This window comes from Artibeus jamaicensis, unplaced genomic scaffold (genome assembly GCF_021234435.1).
Source record: "Artibeus jamaicensis isolate MK-2021 breed Jamaican fruit bat unplaced genomic scaffold, CSHL_Jam_final scaffold_369, whole genome shotgun sequence".
NCBI lineage: Eukaryota > Metazoa > Chordata > Mammalia > Chiroptera > Phyllostomidae > Artibeus > Artibeus jamaicensis.
The window spans coordinates 37,797,393-37,823,711 of NW_026522042.1; the positions used below are offsets into that span (position 1 = coordinate 37,797,393).

Consider the following 26,319-nt stretch of genomic DNA (forward strand, 5'->3'; position numbering starts at 1 on the left):
AAAATCAACCAGGGAATGCATCAATAAGTGGAATGACAGACTGATGTTTTTTTCTCTCTCTCTCTCTGAGTGTGTCTTCCCCTGTCCCTTCCTCCCTCTAAAAATCAATTTTAAAAAAGACTTTTTTTTTTTAATGTAAAAAAAAGAAGTGAATCCAGGTATTACTCCTGACACCTGAAGGGCTTTATCATTTGTGCCCTGGTAAGTCAGTTGCTTTGCTAAATGTTAATATCCACTATCTTGCTGTATTTTTATGACAGCTCTGTAAGGCAGGTGGTATTGTCTCCATTTTAGAGAAAAGGGAATGTATGCTTAGAGTATGTGAACTACTGTGTAGTGTTTAAACCTCATAAAGACCTGTCTCAGATATTTAAATCATGTGTACTAGTCAAGGCTATGTGGTAAGCATATTTTAGGGGTGTGGGATATGGACGGTATATTTAGAGAACATACTGAAAAAATGTAGTTGTGGGTGTTCCGTTTCTAGACTGAGTAGGTTTAGTAGGGTTCATAAGCTTGGCTGTTCATTAGAATCACGTGTAGGGCTTTGGGGGAAACTCAACATAAACACCTTGCTCCCCACACATACCTAATGCCACCAGTATCTGGATCCTTTGCGTAGAGATTCTTTTAATTGGTCTAACATGGAGCTTGAACATCGTTTTTTTTTTTTTTAAATGCTTCATACACTGGTGTTTCCAGTGTACATCTAAGGTTCTGTTCTATCATTTTAGAAAAAGTAGGGACTCCTATCAGTGATCTGACGAGACTTCTTGGAGAGTAAAGTTTAAATGGTGGTAGGAAGATAATCAATAGATTGCGGCAACGGGAAGGAGGCATTTCATGTACATGGCACGATACATTGGGAGGTCCGTGAGCTGAAAATGAAGGGCTTGTCAGGTAAAGAGCATTTAGAACAGGCAGACCGGAGAATGATAGATAAGAAAAATAAAGGAAGGAGGGGTAATCTAGGGCACCTTGTTAAAGACTTGGAAACAAAGGTAAGGTAAGGCATCTTGGAATTAATTTCTAGGACACTTGGAAACGACTGTAGCATTTAATCTCTTAAAAGCAGTAATAGGAGTTAGCTATTGCTAGTGATAGATTAGAGGGAGAGTAGTGCTGAAAATGAGCTAGCAAGGATAAGATTGCATCAGTCTAGGAGGGTGAGCAATGATTAAGGGGCAGATGGGATACAAACCAATGCAAAAAGAATTGATGTTATGTGGAGATATGTCCCTTATGCTAAATAAGGGACAGGTGTCTTGAAAGCAATGGACTTAACATTTGGGAAGTCTGAGTGTAGGTTATAAAGTCTTTTCCGTTCCATTTAATCAAGCTAATTCTGTTCGTGAACAGTGTAGAGAGTTGTAGAGCCTGTGTACAATGTAATATCTAAGATCATCCAACTTAAGCTATTTATATTTTACAAGTGAGTTTAAGGTGTAAGCCATGGCCAGGAAATGTTTATTTGTAGATGAAGAATTTACTTAAACTATAGCTACCTGCTTTGCCTGCTTAAGAAGACTCAGTTATAGTGTATTAGCCAAGACTCTCTCAGAATTCCTGGAAGGGAATGAGAAGGAAAAACAGAGAACTTAAAGGATCTGGCTTTAGCTCTTTAAGGGATGGAGTGTTTTGATTCTTGAAATGCAGCTGTTCTCATTTACTTTCCTTTGCTATTAGGTTTGACCTGTTTTTTCCTGCCCTGGCTTTTGTCTTTTTATCCTCAAGATTCTGAATGTTAGTTATTTCAGCATTTAGAATCTCTTAGGTGTTATTTGCAATTTAAGGTTTAAAAGGGGGAAAGTGAGAGATAGTAGAGCACAGTAGGTTTTTAGGGCAGTAAAATTATTCTGTATGATGCTGTAATGGTGGATACATGCTATACATTTTTTAAAACCTAAAAAAATATATGACACCAAGAGAAAACCCTAATGTAAACTAGGGACTTTGGGTATTAGCGATGCGCCATTGTGGGTTCATTAATTGTAACAAGTGTACCCAGTGTTTGATGTTGATATTATGGGAGGCTTGGGTATGTGGGTCCAGGAAATACATGGGAAATCTCTGTACCATCTGTTTAGTTTTGCTGTGAACCTAACACTGCTCTAAAAAATAAATATAAGGTGGAGGGGGAGCTATATACAAACTTTAGGTTGTTAGAAGTCAAAGCTGTACTTGAAATTAATAGACCAATAACAAGACTTTATAATATTTTAAGAACGAGTATCAATGACATAGGGTTGCAGTTAAGGTAATTTTTGTTTTTCATTTTTGTTATGTTTAGTCTGTTAATATGAGAAATTTAGGGTTTGATAAAAAAATTTTTAAATGAGCTGTAGTGCACTGAGAGGATTCAGATATGCTTAGCAACATTAACCCCATTTCTTTACTCATTTGAGTTTATAGTTCGAACTCCATGACAAATGTACAAGCAATTTGTCCAGAAGCTTCATCCTTGAGAACAGCCAGGGTTGAATTTAAACAAGAGTTTATCTGTTTCACTTAAGTTATAAGGAATTACTGCTGGAAGATGTACACATGAAATCTAATTCTGTTGGGAGTGTAAACAGCATTAAACTTTTTTTTTTTTTTAGTTTAAATTTAACGTGTGGATAACTATGGACTACTACAGAGAAGTGGATATAGTGATTTTACCTATATGATTTTTAGGAAATAAGTACAAATTGGAGGCCGTAATTTGTAAGTCTTAGAATTGAACTACAAAGAGCTCAGTGATGAAATACTTCTGTTGGTCAGACTTGCTTATGTTTTTTTTACAAAGAGGAAATTGACTTGTCCAAGGTCATACATAGAGTAGAAAATATGTTGGGTTGGCCATAAAGTCCATTATATTTTTTTGCGTATGATGGCTCCAGTAATGCTTAGTTGTCTATAACTTCATTTGAAACAATTTTGTTAGATTGTATCATGACAGCTGTCATATTAGTGTACATTTAAAAAAAATCAAAATTAGTGAATTTTTGTGCAGCCATTTTAATTTTGAAGATGGAAGGAAATAGACAACATTTTTAGTGTGCTGTGCTTTATTATTTCAAGAGAGGTAAAAAAGCAGTTGGAGTGCAAAAAATATTTGTGCACTGTATGGAGAAGGTGCTGTGACTGATCAGATGTGTCAGAAGTGGTTTGTGAAGTTTTGTGGTACTATTGACATTTTGGCCATGTAATTCTTTGGTGTGGGGCTGCCTTCTGCTTTGGAAGATGTTTAGCAGCAACCCATGGCTTGTGAGAGAGCCGAGATACTCGAAATATCCAGATCAATAAAGTTTTCAGTGAAAATGAAAAGTATGTCTTCTATTTTATGGAAAAAGCCATGTGGACTTTTCGGCCAACCCAGTACTAGGACACAGATTGTCTGCTTCTGAAAACCTTTAAACTCTTATTCCTTTAGAATTCTTTGTGTAATGTGGATATTCCAGGCATTGTAAGTCAGTATGTTAAACTATGCTTTCATTTTTTCTTTCTGTGGTATAGATTGCTTTCAAGTATTTTTATTAATCCAAGTAGCATTTTCTGCGTGACCATTATTTGTCCCTTCATATCATGAGGGACAAATGTAGGGAATATATGTAGGATTTTTTCTAGGAAAGGCTACTATTCTTTTGTCAGTTACAACAGAATATTAAATAGTCGTTGCACCCAATGCAGATATTCTGTGGCTCTATATTTTATTTATTTAAAAAAATGTTTATTTGAGAAGGGGAGCAGAAAGAGAGGGGGAGACACACTGATGCGATAGAGAAGCATCAATCCAAAAGTTTCCTCTCGTACCGAACCTGCACCCTAGGCATGTGACCCAATCAGGAATTGAAACTGTGACCTTTGCAGGATGACACCCAGCCCACCTAGCCTTACCTGCCAGGGCTCTACATTTATTTTGAAAAAGAAATTCTCAGCTTCTCCTTACTTATAAGACTTAAAAAAGTTTAGACAAGTAAAAGTGAAAGAATGCTTTTTATTAGATAAGCAGCTATACTGTCAGGAAAATACAACAGATTATAGCAATTTGCTAGGAGTCCTGGTATAATTGATGAATTGGGGGGCCTGTCTAGATTGAGTGACTTTTATTTTAGCAAAACTCTTGTATGAAATTGTTCTTAGGATACTATATGGGTTGCATTTTTATTATTTCCCCCACTTATAGCTGATATTGAGAGTTGATTACAAACTTCATGGTCCTGTGTATGTGTGTTCTCCTTGTACGGCTGTTGGGTATAGTTTTATTGAATCATACAATACTTTTAACCTCACATATTCTTTGAGGTTTTTTTAACAGCCATCTCTTAACTAAAAGTAAATAAAACTTTTGTTTTCCTCTTATCCTCAGACGTTTCCTTCTTCATCTTGCCATGTGCTTCTTTCTCCATTCTCTGAATATCGGTGTGCTTCAGGGCTTTGTCATAACCCTGAAGTACTTCTCACACAGTATTCTCTCTCTAGCTGAACTAAAGCTTCTCTTTACCCCATTCTGACTGCATATGGGTACTGTTTGTATATCTAGTGGATAATTGATTATTTCCACTTGGCTATCACATACCTCAAAGTCAGCATGTCCAATATTGAATTGACCCATCACCTACTACCCCAAATCTACTTCTTCAGTATCTCTCATCACCTTCACCCAGTTGACCAATGGAGAAACTCAGGTGGCTTCCTTGACTCCTTGTTCTCTCTTAATTTTGTGTGCTATCATCAGGTACTCTTAATTCAACGGCTCAAGTACTTCTTCAATCCATACACTTTTCCCATCCCTCCCTATAACTTTGGCCAGGCTAGTATTATGTCTTGCCTGTACTGTTACAACAAGTTCCTAATAGGTCTTTCCACCTTTGGTAGATTACTTTTCAGAATAACCTTTCAGACATTTAAATTTGACTCCCTGATCAACTGCTTTAAATTTTTTGGATTATTTCCTTGTATGAAGCCCACCTCTAACATAATTTACTCTACCAGGGTTGTACAACCTTTTGGTGTCTCTGGGCCACATATTAAATACATTGCAATATATAATCACAAAAAATTTCATAATGTTGTAAGTAAATTTACAGTTTTGTGTTTTGCCACAATCATAGCCATCCTGAGCCACGTGTGGCCAGCGGGCCTGCAGGTGGGACACCCCTACAGGCCAGATCCTAAACAATCTGACCCCTCTCTCTAGTTTCATTTCTTGCCATTTATTTGAGGCACTGCAGAACTCTCTACTTGTACGTAACCTAGCTAACTACTGTTGTGCCTTTCTGCCACTGTTAAACATTCCATCCTTTTTGGATTCCTAGACTAAGATGGTTTCCTTGCTCTATATTCTCTGAATCTTCTCTGTCTACCCTGTCAATATACGTACAGAATTATATTATCTGATTATCTCTGGTTAGGCTCAAGTTCTGTTGTATTCCAGAGCCTAGCACAGGATCTACATACTTAATAACCAGTGTGCTTAAATGAACCTCTATCTAATCAAATGAACTCTGTTCTCTCACTATGTCTATTCAAATTTCGACAGTCTAAAAAAAATTAGTTTGTGTTCATCCTGTAGTTATCAGTAGTATGGCACGACAAGGTATGTGTCATTGCTTTTAATGTACACTTTTAACTTTGTTTTTGTTTTTTATTTTTTGTCAAATATTTTATTGTTCTGTTATGGTTGTCTCAGTTTTTCCACCTTTGCTCTCCTCCCCCCAGCCCACGCCCTGCTGCCATAGTCAGTCCCCCCACTCCTGCCCTGAACTTTGTTTTTAAATTTAATTACCTGTTTTGAGTATCAGTGCAGTCCCGTGGTTGATAATAAAGTTCTAGAAGGATATATATCGGAAAGTCTCTATTCAGTCCTCGTCCCTGAGCCACCTGGTTCTTCTCCTAAGAGACATCTTTATTACCAGGTTCTTGCATATTTTGTGCCGAGGTGTTTGTTTTGCATTTTCAAGCAAATGTGTGTTTTTGTATATGTATTTATATATGTGTGTAAACGCATATCTTTTCCCTATAGATGGGTATATTGTACACAGGTGCTTTTTAATTTTTTTCACTTAATAATAACCCTATCTTGAAGAACCTTTGAGTGCGTAAGTAATAGCCTCATCCTTTCTCATAGCTGCATTTAATTGGTGACTAAATATATTACAACTTAGATATATTACAACATAGTTCCATGTGTAGCTACTATATAGTGTATTCTGTTGAGTTATCTTGAACTTTTGTCATTTCTTATATGCATATCTATGTATGTAAGATACATACATACATACATACATGTAGAATAAAGTCCTGTAAGTATTTTTAATTTTGATAGGTCTCACCAGTTTGCTTCCATAGAGAATGTGTTACTTTCCTATCTGCAAAAGTGCCTGTTTTCTTGTATCCTTGTTCACATAGTATGCAACATACGTTTTGGGGGTTTGCCATTTTGGATTATGGAGTTTATACTGTGCTGGTTCAGTGTGGTTTTTTTTTTCTGAAGTTAAATGGCCCATAAATGGTAACATGTTTAACTTATAAAATGGTTATGAGGCCCAGCCATATAATGAAAACCTTTTAAGTTCTAGTTTTGATAGTCAGTATAGAAAAACAAAATGGCATGTGTTATATTTGATAGAGAAGAAAGTGATTTTTTAATTTAAAAGTTTTAAAAAACAAACATTGCATATTTTTTTTACTTAATAAATTGGAACAGCCTTATGGTTTGGGATTTTTCAAACTATGAACACAGTTAAATAAATTATGCTAATAAATTACTTCTCTGTAGTTCTGTTAGTTTGTTGTTGGTTAACTCATGTAAATAGATTGCTTTGTTTCTCAGGCCAGACTCAATAAACTTCATCTCTTAACGCTAGTTACTTCTGTTCTTTAACTGTTCTATATTTTCTTAATTCTAGGACATTATTCAAAACACCAGCCTTTTATGGTGGGGTGGTTAGATAAGAGTATGTGTGTTGTTTATGTGTTCATTCAACCAGTATGTATTGAGTACTTAGTTTAGGCAATGTACTAAGTATTGAGGATACATCATTGGGGGTAGGGAGAAGACCAAAAATCTGTGTCTGCATGGAGCTTTCATTTTTATAGAGGAAATATAAGATGCGCAGCTATGCCACCCAATAATTTGTTTGCTTAATGAAAAGAAATCAAATCAGCATATTTGTATTTAAAGGGGAAAAGCAGAGGAATGAGAAGAGACTTAAAATAAGGAATAAGGGAAGATTATCAGTGTGTCAAGATTTTGGAGGACATCACATTTCAAAGCTATATGGGATCAGATTGTTACCTTTCCTGTCTCATCTCACACACTTAACCCCTTGCTCCCACTGGCCCTTTTTTTTAGCAACTTTCCCCTGCAAGAGCTTTTGCCCAAACTGTGCCCTACACCTAAAACTTTGTCCTTGCCCACTGTGCCTGACTAAATTCTTGCTTTTAGAGTTCTCTCCTTCAATATTATTTCTGTACATGTTCAGAGGGGCCTTTCCTGGCTCTCATATCAAAATGTCATGTCTTCTCTAGTACAGTTTACATTTCCTTAATAAATGTTGTTACACTTTGTACAGATGCTCCTCAATTTAGGATGGGTTTACATCCCAATAAACCAATCATAAGTTGAAAATATTGTAAGTTGAAAATACATTTAATACACCTAACCTACCAAACATCACAGCTTAGCTTGTCTCACCTTACATGTGCTTAGAACACTTACTGGAATGTAACCCCATTGAAAGTCAAAAGCTATCTGTAATTGCCTTTTTCTTCTCAGCAGAAGCAGAAGACAGATGGGTGTGTTTTATATACATGATGATATGCCTGTAAAACACAGTATCCCCAAAACACTGGCAACACAGTGTACTCTAGAGAACAGGTGGCAAACACCAGGCCCGTGGGCCAAATGTGGCCCTCCACCTTGTTTCATCCGGCCCAGCACCTTGTTTCTACCCGGCAGCAGTGCTGTGCTCCTTGACCCTAGTGAAGGAGTAATTGCATTTATACAGTCCTAAAATTACATTCCGCCTTTTGAAGGCAACTGTGAGGCTGATGTGGGCCTGCTGTAGATTATTAGTTGTTTACCCAGGTGATTGTATGGTTGACAGAAAGCCTCATGAGAGTATCCTGCTTCACATTGGCTAGACCAGGAAAAGGTCAAAATTCAAACTCAAAGTGTAGTTTATACTGACTGTATATTGCTTTCACACTATTGTAAAGTCTAAATATCATCAGACCATCTTAAGTTGGGACCATCTGTATACATTTATTTCTGTGGATTTTGGGGGGGTGGGTTTGGTGAAAGCACAGACCATGTCTGTTTGGTTCTCTACTATAAACCTAGCTTCTAGTATAGTACCTGGCACATAGCAGGCATTCATTGACTACTGACTGAATGAATTGTGAACTTAGCACCAGCAATGAGTAGATTACCCATGTTCCCACTTCTTTAACAATTCAGGGTTTTTAAAACATTTTCTTTTCAAGTGATTGGGAGTGGGGACAGGAATGAATAGGCAGAGCACAAAGGATTTTTAGGGCTGTGAAAATACTGTTTATGATACTGTAATGGCAGATACATGTCATTATACTTTTGCCAAACCTATAGAATGTACAACACTAAGAACGAACCGTAATGGGCTTTTGAGTACAGGTTCATTGGCTGTAATCAGTGTACTGCCCTGGTAGGGGAGTTACTAGGGCAGTTACTAATAGGGGAGGCTGTGCATGTGTGAGAGCAAGAGGGTATATGAGAAATCTCTGTACCTTCTACTCAGTCATGCTCCAAGAAAATCAAGTCAAACAACAGTGCTGTGTCCTAGGAGTATGTCCAACAGAAACAAAAACTTTTGTCCATATGCATGTACATAAATGTTCATAGCATTATTCATAATACCTGAAAGGTGGAAACAACCCATTTACTATCAGTTGATGAATAAACAAATTATGGTTTATTCATATAATGGAATATTACAACATGGAAAAATGTTTAAAATACTATGTTTAGTGAAAGTAGCCAGTCGCAAAAGATCACGTTATATCATTCCATTTGTGTGAAATGTCAAGAATAGGTAAATATAGAAACAGAAAGTAGATGAGTGATTGCTTACAATGGGGATGGAGGGTTGGAGGAAGTCAGGGAGTGATAAGGATTGGGGATATTGCTGATCTGTGCTACCCAGAGAGGGGCCCATACAGCACTGGCCATTGTTCTTGGTTCCCACATAACTTAAAGAGAAACTTTCACAGTGTCTGGAGCCCTTGATGTCCTGCAAATACAGAAGGAGGATGTCCTCAAATTCCTTGCAGCAGGAACCCACTTAGATGGGACCTGCCTTGACTTTTAAATGGAACAGTACATCTGCAAGAGGAAAGGTGATGGCATCTGCATCACTAATCTGAAGAGAACCTGGGAGAAGAAGCTTCTGCTGGGAGCTTATGCCATTGTTGCCCTTGAGAACTCCACTGATGTCAGTGTCATATCGTCCAGGAATACTGGCCATGAAGCTGTGCTGAAGTTGGCTGCTGCCACTAAAGCTACTTCTATTGCCAGCCACTTCACTCCTGGAATCTTCACTAATCAAATCTAGGCATCCGTTGGTGGTTACTGATCCTGGAGCTGACCACCAGGCTCTCACAGAGGCGTCTTAATGTTAACCTGTCTGCCATTGCTCTGTGTAACACAGACTCTCCTCTGCCCTATGTGGACATTGCTATTCCTTGCAACAGCAAGGGGGCTCACCGAGTGGGTCTGATGTGGTGGATGCTAGCCTGGAAAGTACTACGCATGTGCGGCACCATCTCCCATCAACACCCGTGGGAGGTCATGCCTGATGTCTACTGCTGCAGAGATCCTGAAGAGATTAGAAAAGAAGAACAGGCTGCTGCTGAAAAAGCTGTGACCAGGAGGAATTTCTGGGTGAATGGACTGCTCCAGCTCCCAAGTTCATTGCTGCTCAGCTTGAGGTCACTGACTGGTCTGAAGGTGCGCAGGTGTCCTCTGCCTGTTCGGCAGTTTCCTACTGAAGACTGGTTCTCATCTCCCACTACTCAGGCCAGTGAATGGGTTGGAGCAACTGCTGAGTGGTCTTAAGCTACTCTTCAACACTCTTAACAGAATGGAAATAAGGACAGAAAATAAACAATTTCTAAAAGGTGAAAAATGTATATAAAAATAAAGGCTAGGTAATATCTTCTTGAGGTGAATAGAATGTTATAAAAGTATCCTTGGTGATGGTTGTAAATATCTGTGAATATACTAAAAACCATTAAATCGTATAATTTTAAATGGATAAGTTGTATGTTATTTGAATTACATCTCAGTAAAGTAGTTCCATAGGCAGAAATAGTGAATTGTTACTTATATTGGCATTATTACCAGTAGAGGTGAACATTTTTTTATTCTTTGTCAATTATAGTACTTTTCGTCTGTTTCCTCCTACTTTTAGAAACTGATTCCTTGGACTTGATTGTGCCTTGTTTTTTGAGTTCTCTTCCTCCTTCTTGAACTATTCTTCATCTAATTCTTGTTCCTTGTCCACTTCTTAAATGTTGGTGTTGCCCAGAGTTCTGCCATTGGTTCTTTACAGTTTCCCTGTGTTCTCTGTAGTTATTGTGACCTGCTCTTTTTTAAATTGAGGTATAATTCACATAAAATTCACCCTGTTTAGGTAACAAAAACAAAAATAAACAAATGGGACTACATCAAATTATAAAGCTTCTTTTTCTGCACAGCAAATGAAACCATCAACAAAGTGAAAAGGTAACTTACCAAATGGGAGAAAATACCTGCAAATCATACATCTAATAAGGAGTTATTTTACAAAATATATAAAGAACTTCTGGCTCATGGTTAGTCTCTCCTAGTCTACCCTTACCTGGTAAGGTAAGTACTTGGTACTTGGTACTCTTACTTGGTAATTGAAACATTCATATGTAGATGATCCTTCCTGTTTGTTCCCTGGCCTCTCAGAACTTTGAACTTCTGTCCTTCCCTTTCTTTGTTCCAGAGATCTTGCCCTTGGCTCACCATATCCTGCCATCTCCTTGCAGTGTCTTCCATATTCTTAATTGGAAGCATCCCATTTTTCAGTCACCACTCCGTCCAGCATATTACTTCTTGTATCCTGACTCCACTAATCTTTTGACCCCACCAGGATTTATAATCCTACTATTTAAAAAAAATTATTGATTGATTTTAGAGAGATATAGGAAGGGGGGGTGAAGAATGAGACATCTATCTTTGTTGTTCTACTTATTTATGCCTTTATTGGTTAATTTTTACATGTGCCCTGACTGGGGATTTAACCTGCATCCTTGGCATATTCGAATAATGCTCCAGCCAACTGACCTACACAGCCAGGGCCTAATCCTACTACTTTTTATGGTTTGTCGCTCCTCCCTCATGTCTTCACTTTTTTCCTTATAAACCCTGCCTTATATGTATACTTTCTCTACCACCTTGCTCCTGTCTTGATCAAAATCTCTCCTTTTATATATTTTATAAAATCATTCCTTTTATATATTATAAACCTCTTTACCCTTTCTTGATTGTTTAAAATTGATTGGGATGGGGAGAGTTATAATTATTCTGACTGATCACAGTTTACACTTGATCTTAACCAGAAGGCTGAGAAGTGATAATTGATCACAATCGAAATTCATGACTACTTTCCTTGAATGAGCAGTCATATCTCTAGCCCATTCACTCTTTCCTTGCTGTCGGTTATCATAAAATTCTTTATATTTATTTGCTAACCCTAACTCACAGCAAATGACCTCGCTTGTCATTTTACCAATGAGAAATTAAAAAGCAATCAGAAAAGAACTTATACAAGTCTTCCACATCTACCCAAGTACTAGTATCTGCACCCGTAACTCTGCCTGCCTTACTTTGCTATGGATAAACTCTTCCTATTTTAGTCTGATGCCCTACCACCTGCCCAAAGTTACGACCTCATTTGTTCTCTCTTTGTGCTGCATCATCCGTATTCATCATCATCATCATCATTGAATTATTTCCATCAACATACTGGAATGTTACTTTTTTTTCCACCTTAAAAAAAAAACCAAATATTGGTTCATTTTCCCTATTAGTCATTGCTCTTAATTTACTTGATTTGTTGACAGCATTTGACAGTGGATTCATTCTCTCTTACTTGAAACAGTTTCTCTGTTTGGCATGATATCTGTCTGTAGATGATATCTACATACAGCTATGAAATGGTCACAGAATAGTGCAGATTTATTGGTTTGGAATTCCCTTTTGAATGAGTAAGAATTTGAGCCAGGGAGCAATTAGATAGCTAGTATTGCATAATATATCCAAGCAGAACATCTGTGAAAGGCAGTTCTCAAAACTTTGGACTAGTGTTTGCTTTGGCAGCACATACACTAAAAAACTTTAGACTATCAGCAACGTGTTAGTTTAATACCACTTGTAAAGCTCTGGTCTTCTGTGTAGGAAATATTTTTTCTCACCCAGTGACTAAAGATATGCTTCCAATATTCTGTCACCAAGGGGAATATAGATATGAAGAATGACTTTTTAATTAAAAAGTTGAGATTTAGTTAGTTATTAAAGTTTAGTTAAAAAATACTTTATGAAGTTTTTTAATATTTCCCCCCCTATATTTTCACTGTATCAGCTGCAATTCTAATCATATAATTTAAGATTTTAGAAATTCAGTTTTTATGTTCTTTTTCACTAGTGGTTTTGAATTGTTTTTAATCCTCTCTTTCTTCAGCCCCAAATATGCAGAATAATATTGGGAAACTAGTGATTTAGTATTTTTTACTGTTATTATAGCCCCTTTATATAGGACATTTTTCTTAGTACCTTTGGCAAATTTGGGATGGAAATTTTCTAAATAGTTGCACAGTGGGTCCTTCTGAATGATAATTTACCAGATTGTTAGTGTGCAGTGTGATGGATGCACTCGTCACCAAAATCCTAAAAAGATCCAATTTGCCGGTTACCCCAGAGAAGCTGAGCAATATTAATTTTTCAGATCCATTTCAAAACAATGGACAGAGGAGGTAAGAATTTGAAAATTAGTTTACTGTATGAATGAGGTTTGTCCCATTATTAAGTTGTATTTTCTTCATGAAAATTCTTAGCTGTTTCATACTCATTTTTCTCTTCTTGTGACACAATTCCAGCTTTGTGTTTAAAGTCTAAGAAGGGAAATGTTAGAACTTTGTAAATTTAGTTACAAACAGTAACATCTTAAATGTGATAAACAAAAACAAAAGGTCTCTATGTTTGGCAAAGTCACATTCCCAAGGGATTTACCAAACAGCAACAGCACTGTTACCAGTGTCAGCTGAGGCATTATTTATGTCCTTCTCTAATGGCTTCTTGTTCCCCCAAAGTTATTGAAGAAGGTGTGACGCCTACATAGTCCTCATTAAGGATTCTTTTCATCGCTGCTTAGATTACCTAACAAAACCTGGACATCAGACAGAGTTTGTGAGTTTGACTTCTGCTGCATCTCCTGTAATGATCTCCAACAAAGATCAAATTCTTTTCTGCCCTCATTTCCTGGTCAGTGGCATCTAGGAACAGATTGCCATTTAATGTTTGAGAAAATATAAGTTATTAATTATAAACTGCTTTGAAGTACTTGGCAAGAAATAATATATAAATATTATGTGAAGTTAACAATGCTTTCCATTTTCTGAATAATGCTTTTTTAGTAGTGTTTTTTGATTGTCAGTTAGTCTTCCTATTTTAAAGCTGCATTTTGGAAATTTCCATTTTGGAATCCTTTTAATAAGTTGAAGAAAAGAATTGTATCTGTTTTAAAAGACAGTTTTAAAACAAACCTCTTTAGAAAAGCTAATTAATTAACATAACGTGTTTTGCTATGACTACTTGGAAAGATGCACTCAAATTTCTTTTAAAGACTTTATTTATTTATTCCTAGAGAAGGGAAGGGAGGGAGAAAGAGAGGGAGAGAAACATCAATATGTGGCTGCCTCTCATGTGGCCTCCACTGGGGACCTGGCCTGCAACCCAGGCATGTGCCCTGACTGGGAATCGAGCCCTGCAACCCTTTGGTTCACAGCCTGTGCTCAATCCACTGAGCTATGCCAGCCAGGGCTCAAATTTTTGAATTTGCATTTTATACTGACACTTGGTCCTTATAACTAACTATACAACTGATTTATATTAATCGCATGAAGTCCCAAAAGTTTTGAGGTGTATTTTAAGATAATTTATCATACTACATATGGTGTCAGGTGGGTGCTGCCTATCAGAGAGACAGCTTTGTAAATTACCTAAATGACTAACCACTGTGCTGTACCCCGAGACTAAGATAATATTGAATGTCAACTATAATTGAAAAATATCAAAATTAGAAAAACATGATTTATCAAGATTCTCTTCTGGTAGGAACTAACTTGGTAAAAGGTGCTTCCTTTAGATATCTGTTTACCAGCCACCTGGACTATTATGTATTTTACTTACCCTCTGGAAATAACATTATTCTGCCAAACACTGGTTCTGAGTGTTATTTTATAATTTCAGAGTAATAGTTATATTTTTGTTCTTCTGAGAATGGATACTGATGTTTTCTTTTCCTTAGTCCCCACTTGTTGAAGATACAAAAGGAGAAAGCTGTATTTTATCACTATTTTTAAAGTTAATGAAAAAGAACCTTTCAAATTATGCACTGGTATTATGTTTGAAAAATATGCTTACTAGAGGTTTTATCAAGAATAGATATACTTGAGAATTACATATTTCGTTAGCATATAAACTGGATTTCTGTATTAGTTTCATTACATGGCTATATACACATGAATGCCCAGTGACTTACTAGATTTTTGAGTGACTTACTAATATTAAATAGTATTTTATGTATGTATGTATTATTTAGGATCACTTTTTAAATTTTTATTTTAGACTCTATATATTACTCACTTTTAGTCTATATACTCACTTTTAGTGGGGGGGTGTGGCAGGGAGAGAAGAACCATCAAGGTGCGAGAGAAACATCATTGGGCTGCGTCTCGCACGCCCCCAACTAGGGGACCTGGCCTGCAACCCAGGCATGTGCCCTGACCTGGAATCAAACTGGCAAATAGTATTTTTAGGTAGTGATATTTATAGGGCATTAATTTTTTGTCATCTTAAATGCACAAAAATAGATTTTAATAGCTTTAAAGGGTTTGGAAATCACCATTGTAAACAATTTTAGATTTCAGGTTCTATTTTTACTAATTATTGTAGTTGTGTCATTCATACATAATTTGGGTTTGAAATTTTTATTAAGGTTTTACCATTTTAGAAGTATGAAAAGAAAGTTTCATAAGAAACAGCTCCAGAAGACTGATAAAATGTTTACTTCAGCGAAGACTTGTCACATGTATGCTAGTGCATACCTCAACTATTAGGTAATTAGAAATTAAAAAGCATGGCCATAGCTGGTGTAGCTCAGCGGATTGAGCATGGGCCTGTGAACCAAAAGATCATGGGTTCAATTCCCAGTCGGCACATGCCTGGGTTGCAGGCCAGTTCCCAGCAGGGGATGCACAAGAAGCAACCATACATTGATGTTTCTCTCCCTCTCTCCTTCCCTTCCCTTGTAAGGATAAATAAATTAAAAAAATTTTTTTAATTAAAAAAAATTTTTTTAAACATAGATTTGTAATTCTACATATCTCAAAAACAGCAGCAACCTTTTTTTTAAAGCATCATGGGGCTGAAAAGAATTGATTGTTGCTTTTTCATGTTTTCCTAATGTTCTACTATTATATCCTTTTAATAAAATACATATATTTGCCAGCATTTTAAATATTCAGACTTTAAAATACTCACCAGTGATTTTTTTTTATTCTTGTATGTTTTATTTTGGCTCTTTTGCATTTGCAACCAAATTATAGTTGCTAGACAAGGTTTATGCCACCCTAATTGGTTGCTGGCATTTCTTAGCTTCACAGCTGCTGTGAATTCAGCTGTGAACTAGGAAACATATAATAGGATCCTGTTCTCAAAGACCAAAAGGCAATTGTCAGCATGGAAGAGTTGTTTTTGACAGCTAAGTAAATATGTGAGATTTCGTGGCAAGTTAAATAGCACTAATAGCAATCTGATGTAACCATCTTAATTTTAAAGGTTAGAAAGTCTGAAATACAGAATTAATATATTTGTTATTTTGTTCACTGGGGCAGAGGTGGCTAGAATTCACATTTGTTCTTCTATTCAGCCACTTGTTGGTTTATTTTTTAAAAATCATTTGCCTTATTTACTAACATATTAAAAACTTGAGATCTAAAATATTCTCTTTGATTTCACCATAACAAAAAGTTGAGATTTAAATCATGTAAAAATATTTTTTCCCTGTATGTGTTTTTTATTTTTAAAGATTTTATTTCTTTTTAGACAGAGGGAAGGGAGGGAACAAGACAGTTAAAGAAGCATCTGTTGTGGTTGTCTCTCATGTGCCCCCTATTGGCCTGCATGCACCCCAGGCAGGTGCCTTGACTGGGAATTGAACCAGTGACCCTTTCTTTGGTTTGCAGGCTGGCACTCAGTCCACTGAGCCACACCAGCCAGGGCTTTGTATCTGTTTTAAAAAAAAATTTTATATATTAAACTTACTTTAAAGATGCCGTGTTTAATATGCTTAAAATCTTTTTTAATTGTTGTTCTATTACAGTTGTCCCAATTTTCCCCTGTTGCTCTCCCATGCCCCGTCTACCTTCCCACAGTCAATCCCCACCCTTTTGTCCATGGGTCATTTATATATGTTCTTTACGATATTTTGCTGTGTATAATGCTCTCCTGTGTATAATGCACACTCATGTTTTTGGCCTAAACTTTCAGGAAAAAGATCTTTTGTTTTAGTTTTTAATTCAATTTTTATTTATTTATATTTAATTGTTTTTTGTATTGTAAAGGAATTTTAGCATTTATTTTTGAGCATATTATGGTACAAGAAATTTTATGCACTAGTTAAAAATTTATGATATTTATCCATCATAGAAGGGCAAGAACTCTTTGTCACTGTCAATATCAGAAATGTCATCTTCAATACCTACATTACATTATAAGCATAAATAAAATAACTAAAAACATTTATATAGATATGGGAATAAGTACTGTCCCGTGTATAATGTATGTCTTTATTTTTCTTTCAAAAATTTAGGCAAAAAAATTGCACATTATACCCAGCAAAATACGGTAGGCCCTTCCCCTACTTTCTTCCTTTATCCCCCTCCCCCCTTCCCTCTGGTCCCTGTCAGTTTGTTCCTTGTTTGCGTGTCTCTGGTTCTATTTTGCTTGTTTGTTTGTTTTGTTCATTAGGTTCCTGTTATAGGTGAGATCATATGGTATTTGTCTTTCACCGCTTAGCTAATTTCACTCAGCATAATGCTCTCATGGATGCTCTCCATCTGTGCTGTTGTGATATTTTGTAAATGGACTAAGTATAAAGTGCCTTTGAAATAAAAGTTATGCTTTTGAATACACACACACGCGCATGTGTGTGTGTGATTTGATTTAGCAGGTAATATTTTTATATATTTTCCTGGCATCTAAATTTGGGGTAAATTTTACATTTGCATGCTGAACCATATGAAATTGTTCTTTTAGGTTATGAAATGGTCAAATGGACACATTGTGATTTTTTTTCCTTAGAATTACTGTGGTTCTCCTATAATTTGATTGTATTTTAAAAGTCTGTTTTCAGTAGCAGAAACATGTGCGTATCATGTTTTTAAACGATACAGTCTTTATCCACTGAGGTCACAATTTGTTTCTGAAAAGCAGATGTGTATGAAAATGCTGACTGGGAGCCTATTTGCCTTTATTTTAAATGGGAAAAATTATATTGTTAATTTTCAACCCAAATTCTATAACCAATTTGAAATGTGTGACACTTTTTTATAAATCACCTACATATAAATAAAATACTGTCATGTTTAAGAAATAATAAGGGGAGCAGATCAATTTTATATGCAGTAAAATCTTTTCTTCTATTATAATTGTGTTTTGCCCATCCCAGAGTTTTCTTTTTACATTTCCTTAAACATTTTAAGACTCATTTAATAGTAGGCAAAACAAGGACTAAATAAATATGAGAGGCTGTGGAAATATATTCAGGACAAGCATACAGTGCCAGAAAATAGCTCACACATCATCCTGTGCCTACACTTTGGTACTTTGTGTGCTTTTTAATATTCTGACCATCTTTCCATTATATTTGGAATGTAACTCAGAACTTTTCTTGCACACCCTTTTGTTTAAAATGTGAATTGAGTTTTGGCATATACAAATATAAACCTTATCCTATCTAAACATTGGCCAAAGTATCTTGCACTGAAAGATAAGTTTTATGAAGGTTGGGTATTAATTAAACACCCAGAGGTCTTGTACTGGGAAAATGGTTGAAGGGATGTTGTACTTCCAAAACTCTTTTCAAGTACTTTTTTGTATTTCACTCTTAACAAATGACATTTTCTACACTGTAATTTATCTTTGCAAGTATATTGAAATAAAGCTGGAAACTTTTAAATGTCTCCAGATTTTTTGTTTTAAAAAAATCATAGTTTTGAAACTATACAGTTATAATTTATAGTATAGTGTTGATTTTATATAATAGTGTGAACTTACAGTTTTTTAGATCTGATTTCCATTTTCTGTCAATATGATGTATGACTTAAAGGTGGATTGGGGCTTCTGGTCAAAATAGTACAATGCAGTTCATGTATTGGTATCTTTCTGCCTCACATACATTAAAAAAAAAGCCATAGCTGTGGTATCAGGAGGGAGCAGAAACAGATTGGAAATACTCAGGCCTGGGTGAGGCAGGCTGAGCAGGCAAGGACTACAGAATATTGACTCTGTAAAATGATTAGGGAAACCAAATTTTAAAAAATCAGAGAATCACATTCATTGTTTGAAGACAGAAACTTGTATGGCTCCTCTTAACAGATGTCAGTAAAAAATTGCTGCTTATTTGCTCCCCGGAGCTAAGTTTATAGGAAATTTTCCTCCAAGGGAGGCAGTCCAGTGTAAGTAAAGTATTACAGAAATACAGGGATTGATACTCTGCCACTGTGTACAGGGGAAGTCATACCAATTTTTTTGGCTTTCTTCATTCTGATTCATCTGGCATCTCACCTTTGGAAACCATTAACAGGAATGCCTAGAGTCAGGAATCATAAAGAAAACTAGATCATTAATAAATCAACAAGCAACAAATGCTGGAAGGGTGTGGAGAAAAGGGAACCCAAGTGTACTCGTTGGTGGGATGACTGACTGGTGCAGCCACTGTGGAAAACTATGGAATATCCCCACAAAACTAAAAATAGAACTGCCTTTTGACCCAGTGATTCCACTGCTGGGATTATACCCTAAGAACCCTGAAACACCAATCCAAAAGAACCTATGCACCCCAATGTGTTCATAGCAGCACAGTTTACAATAGCCAAGTGCTAGAAACAGCCAAAGGCCCATCAATAAATGAGTGGATCAAAAACTGGTATGTTTAGGATTTCCAGCTACGAAGGAGGCGTAGGTAGATGCACTGTGCCTCTTCTACAACCAAAGGAAGGGCAACAAATTTTTTAAAAAACAACCAACCAGGACTGCTGGAAAATGAACCGTATGGAAGTCCAACAAACAAGGAGTTAAAGAAACGTTCATTCAGACAGGTAGGGGGGGCAGAGATGGGCAGCTAAGGCAGAGAGGACACCTGGCAAGGTGGCAGTTGGGGGACAGGGAGGCCCCACATTTGTGTGTGGATAAACCAGAGGGAACAACTGGGGAGACAGACCATACAACCCAGGGTTCCACCACAGGGAGATGGAGCCTCAAAACCTGTGACTGGAAACATCCGTGGGGGGTTGTGGCAGCAGGAGAAACAGCCTCACAGGAGAGTTCAGTTGAGAGACCCACAGGGTCCTAGAATGCACACAAATCCACCCACCCAGAATCAGAAAGGCCCAATTTACTTGTGGGTAGTGGGGGAAGTGGCTGAAAGCTGGCAGAGAGCCAAGCAAGCAGCACTGTTCCTTCTTGGGACTCTTCTGCCCCACATACAGCGCCAAGATACAGCTACTTGGGTTGCCCCACCCTGGTGAACACCTAAGGCTCTGTCCCTTACTACGTACCAGGTATGTCAAAACAAAAAGAGGCTGAAATGAAAGAACAGATCAAGGCTCCAGAAAAAAATAGAACTAAGTAATGCCAAGATAGCCAGCCTATCAGATGCACAGTTCAAAACACTGGTAGTCAGGATGCTCACAGAAATGGTTGATATGGTTACAAAATAGAAGAAAAATTGAAGGCTATGAAATGGGAAATAAAGGCAAATGTATAGGGAGCCAACAGTGATGGGAAGGAAACTGGGACTCATATCAATGGTGTGGACCAGAAGGAAGAAAGAAACATTCAACCAGAACAGAATGAAAAAAGAAAAATTCAAAAAAAAAATGTGGAGAGGCTTAGGAACCTCCAGGACAACTTTAAATGCTCCAACTTTGGAATTATAGGGGTGCCGGAAGGAGAGAGAAAGAGCAGGAAATTGAAAACTTATTTGAAAAAATAATGAACTTCCCCAATCTGGCCAAGGAAATAGACTTCCAGAAAGTCCAGGAAGCTCAGAGAGTCCCAAAGAAGTTGGATCTAAGGAAGCACACACCAAGGCACATCATAATCACATTACCCAAGATTAAAGAGGAGAGAATCTTAAAAGCAGCAAAAGGAGACAGTTACCTACAAAGGAGCTCCCATAATACTGTCAGCTGATTTCTCAAAAGAAACATAATAGGCAAGAAAGGGCAGGAAAAAAGTATTTGAAGTCATGAAAGGCAGGGATGTACATCCAAGATTACTCTATGCAGCAAAGCTATCATTTAGAATGGAAGGGCAGATGCAGTGCTCCCCAAATAAGGTCAAGTTAAAGGAGTTCATCATGACCCAACCCTTATTATATGAAATGTTAAAGGAACTTAGCTAAGAAAAAGCGAAGATCAAAACTATAAACAGTAAAATGATAACAAACTCACAACTGTCAACAACCAAACCAAAAAAAACCAACCCAAACAAACTAAGCAAACAACTGGAACAGGAACAGAACCACAGAAATGGAGATCACAGGGAGGGTTATCAGTGGTAATGGCAGAGGGGAATGGAGGAAAAGGTACAGGGAAGAAGAAGCATAAATGATAGGTACAAAATAGACGGGGAGTTTAAGAGTAGTGTAGGAAATGTGGATGCTAAAGAACTTGTGTGTACAACCCATAGACGTGAACTAAGGAGGGGCAGTGCAGTTGGTGGGGGTGCAGAGCGGAGGGGAATATGGGGGGAATGGAACAAGTGTAATAGCATAATGAATAAAATACATTTTTAAAAAACCGGTACATTTATACAATGGAATACTACACAGAAGAAAGAAAGGAACTCCTACCTTTTGTGACAACATAGAAGGAACTGGAGAATATTGTGCTAAGTAAAATAATCCAGTTGATAAAAGACATACCATACAATCTCACCTGTAAGAAGAATCTAATGAAGAAAAGAAACAAAATAAACTAATGAACAAAATAGAACCACAGGCACAGAAACACAGAACAGACTAACAGTGACCAGAGGGAAGGGAGGAGGAGAATACTGGTGGAAAGAAGGAGAAGGGCCATGTAGGAGTGACCCAGGGACATGGACAACATTGTGGGGTGACTGCAGGATTGAGGGGTGGGATGGGCAGAGGAGGGCAAAGGGGGGAATACTGGGACAACTGTAATAGAATAGCAATAAAAAATGATAAAGAAAATAAGGAAATAGTTTGAACTAAATAAGATGCTGCTAAAGTATTTTTGGGGGAAAAATGAGTAGTGTAATTGCTTATGTGGAAAAAACGGTGAAGAAGACTTAAAGGAAAAAATATCAAAATATGCCCAAAGTAAGTTGATAAAAATACTAAAACAGTAATTCAACATTTAATAACAGTGAATGGTCTCAACAAAACCAAGTGTGTTCTTGGAAAGGACAGAATTGGTGAATCTTAGGTGAGATTTATAAAGAAAAAAGTTAAAAAATTAGGAATGAGAAAGATGCCATGGGCATTCAACATATGAACAGCTTCATACATTATGAACAGCTTCATGCCCCAAATGTGTAAACTTGTCTAAAGTTCCTTTAAAAAGTAAAATTATTGTAACAGTCCATAGAAAACTGTGATAATTCCATAATTATGGAATTAAGGATACTGAATTTTCTCACAAATAAAATCCTAAGTCAAGATGGTTTTAACCAGTTCCTACCAAACACTCAAGGTTCAGATAATTCTGATTTTGCACAATATTTCAGAATAAGGTTGGAATGAGAAAGGAAAACTGCTGGTCAGTATTGTTTTTGATCAATGATTAAAAATTCAAAACATAATAATTCGCTGTTGTTCCAATTAAAACTCTTAATAGTGGGTGTTTTTTGTTGTTGTTACTTTATTTGATTTTTGGAACTTGACAAGATGGTTCTGAAATTTATACAGACTTGCAAAAAACTAAGAATATCAGACTGTTAATGAACAAATGGGCAGGAAGGCTTATTTTACCACATAGCAGGACATAATTGCAAAGGTATAATAATTAAGACAGTGTAATTTTGGTTAAAGAACATAGAAATAGACTTATGCTTGCAAGTTAGAGATTTGACAGTGCTGCAGATAAGTAGAAGAAAGGGCTTTTCTGGAAGTGGAGCTAGATAGAATGTTTTCCATGGAGGGGGAAATGGAAATCATGTTACCAGTCTGAAAGATCAAAATGACAATGGATTACAGTCTTGAATATAAAAGGCTTTGTAGCTTGGGCTGGTTGGCTCAGTGGATTGAGTGCAGGCCTGCAAACCAAAGGGTCAACAGTTCAATTCCCAGTCAGGGCACATGACTGAGTTGAGGGCCAGGTCCCCAGTATGGGGCATATGAGAGGCATCCACACATTGATGTTTCTCTCCCTCTCTTTCTTCTGTCTTCCCCTCTGTCTAAAAGTAAATAAATAATACCTTTTTTAAGAAAAAGGATGCACGAGCTTTATCAAAAATCAAACATGGCAAAATGCTATTTATTGTCTGTTAAATCCGATTGTTTTCTATATGTGGGAATTGTTTAGTGACATTTTACAATTTAAAATTTTGATTCCCTAGTTACTCAGAAAGTAATAAACTATGTGTTCACTACATAAGGACAACTGTGTAAAGAAATCAACACACTTAATGGAAGCATGGTTCAAGGGTATAGCTCTAGCTGGTGTGGCTCAGTGGACTGAGTACAGACCTGTGAACCAAACCAGTGCAGGTTCGATTCCTAGTCTGGGCACATGTCTGGGTTTTGGGCCATGTCTCCAATAGGGGGCATGCAAGAGGCATCCACACATTGATGTTTCTCTCCTTCTCTTTCCCCCTCACTTCTTTCTCTCTCAAAATAAATAAATAAAATCCTTTAAAAAAAAGGTACTTGTAAAAAAAGAGAGAGAGAGACTTTGTAAACACAGGGACATCCAAGTTGTAGTCTGCGGGCAGCGCACAGCCCAGGGTGCCCGTACATGCGGCCCAACACAAGTTTTTAAATTTACTTAAAATCTTTTTTTTGCTCATTACTTTTTGTTAGTGTTTATGTATTTAATGTGTGGCCAAAGACAACTCTTCTTCCAGTGTGCCATCACAGTTTTGGCCCAGAGGCATCAAAATTTTGGACACCCCTTGCTAGAAGAAGCTAGCTTAAATGACGTGGGTCTTGGAAGAATTTTATGACACAAAAAGCGATAATTGAGATACATATTTGACTTCAGTAAAGTTAAGAACTTCAGGTCATCAGAAGGACACCATAAACAAAGTGAGAAAAGCCATGACTTTGGAGGAAAAAAGGCTTGAATACTCAACAAACACAAAAACAGGCACAACCTCAGAATCACGATATGAGTCATTAAATCTGACAGATACTAATATTGTAGACGTGAAATAGTTGCTAGTGGGATTACAAATAGTTACAGGCACAGCTAGTATTGAAACTATTGTGGTACTAACTAGAAAAGTTATATGTGTGTATTCTATATTTTATTTCCTTGTTATATATTCCAGAGAAATTCTTGCATATTTGTATCAGCTCACATGTAAGAATGCTTATAGCACTATTAATCCAAATAGTAAAAGCATGACAAATGTCCACCAACAGAAGAATAGATAAATTTTGGCATATTTATATGTACTAGAAATGAGTGAACTATACTTATATGCAATGATATAAATGTATCTTTGAAATACAGTGTTGTGCACATCTTAAAGTAGTGTCAGTCCATTTATACATAGATTAAAATAGGCAAACTGTTTATATTTTTGTGTGTGTTACATTTACAAGTTGTGAAACTACAGAGGAAAGACACAGTATTACTTACTTCAGGTAACAGGATAGCAGTCGTTCCTTTTGGTGGAGGTGTTAGGGGCAAGGAGAGGGAGATTTAAGGGAGGGGGGACATACCTGGTTTCAGAGATACTGATTCTTAACTTGGCTGCTGGTTTGCCCTATTTTTTTAAATGTAGAAGTATTTATGATATAATTTACAATGAAGTAAATAGGGAATCAGAGAGTCAAAGGACAGTGTTAGTAGGGGTGAAGTACAGGGATTTTCTCAAACCAGAAAAATGGGGTGGTATTTGGAAGGCCATATGGGAATATTGTCTCAGGTTCTAGGGAAAGATATTTACAATTCTGATTTGTGTCTGAGCTTGACTTCTGTATCTGTAGTTGTCTTATTAGCACGCTCATGTGCTTCCTATTAACAACCGAGACTTTGGATAAAGTATCTCATTGTTTTGCCACTAGTAGCACTTTTCCAGTCATCCAGGCTCAAACCTTTCCTATGATACCTGTTATCACTAAATCAGTGTTTCTTTTCCTTTGAAAAAATCTCATGTATATCTGTCCTTCTTTTTGTTTTATTAACACCTTTGTGCTTACTCTTTCATTACAATTAAAGATGAGGTATTTGAATGTATCTTAATTGAACCATATATAAAACAACTTGTATTGAAAACTTGAAAGGCATATTGGGAAAAGTCAGGCTTACATTTTTTAAGAAACATTTTAATAAAAAGAATAAAAATTCCATGCTACATAGGTATGTCAGATATTTTTACTGATCTGATCCATTGTCAGACAGCAAACACTTTCTTCAGCTCCAAGGCTTTTTAGTCATTTCTTATTGCCGGAATTTCATTTTTATTTACTCTTGAGTGAATAAACTGGACCATGATAGCAGTAAGCCAGCATTTTCTCAGTGCCACCCTGCTAAACTTTTAGGGCTTAGTCTTAACTGGTGGATCACCTGCTTTTGACTCAGCTATGGCTACTTGTGTCTTAAGGCTTTCTGAAGGTCTGCCGTTGGTCATTGAAGTTGTGAAGGTGCCAGTATTGAAATGATTGCTGGTACTCTGTTATCTCTTTGGTTTTCTTTATCCTCTGCTAATCTATCCATTGCTAATTTCTCTGGGCTGTTTTTAGAGATTTAGGTCCCTGTGAAATTGTGGCCTGTAGTCCTAAAACAGATTTTGCGCCTCTGGTTTGTCTCTTCTCACACACCTAGTTATCAGTACTCTGTGTCACTCCGCTCTCCTTAGGGATAGTTGGGATATTGTGGTAGATGCTTAACTCTAGCAGTGGTGGTGTTGGTCTTGCCTTTTGGAACATGCACATTTTTCCCCCCATTCTCATTGCGGTAACTCTCTTGCTAATTGTGTAAAAACCCCTATCTGTACTCCTTTCTTCTGTGGCCTCAACCAGAGCCTCTCCATTTCCTGCTACAAGTTATTCTTTATGGTAGTCTGGTGTTCATGTATATCTTCTTAGGGATCATTTCCTATGACGAAATTATATCCGTGTTTTATATTAAAACACATCACTTTCCCCCAAACTTCTGTTGCAGTCATCTTTTTTGTCCCTACCAGTGGGCATTACATGAGGGTTTAGAGGAATAGGTCCCATTGTTGGTAGGAAGGTAAATGGAGGGCAGTTTTGAAATACCAGTTTTAACTTCATGGACCCATTATTTCTGCTTATAGAAATTTTATTTACGAAAACATTCACACCTGTGTACAGATACTCGTGCAACATCTTTTAATGACAAAGTGTTGGAAACAATTTTAATTACTATTAGTAAAGAAATAATTAAATGATAATACATTTCTTTTATGAAATGCTATACAGTTAATTATTATATTAGTCTGTCATTGAAAAAATGCCAGTATATATTTTAGTTTTTAAAAGAGCACCAATATATGACTTGAAAGTACTTATATCTTTAATACTTGAATTTTTGAAACAAGATCATATT

At 36.7% G+C, this 26,319-nt stretch overlaps 1 protein-coding gene and 1 pseudogene across 3 annotated transcripts in view; both read left to right on the forward strand.

Annotated features, from left to right (window-relative positions):
* The window catches only part of KIF2A (kinesin family member 2A), a 70,251-nt gene that overhangs the window by 7,137 nt on the left and 36,795 nt on the right, over nucleotides 1-26,319 (forward strand). The window lies entirely within an intron of this gene.
* Nucleotides 5,569-10,178, forward strand: LOC128626170 (40S ribosomal protein SA-like; annotated as a pseudogene).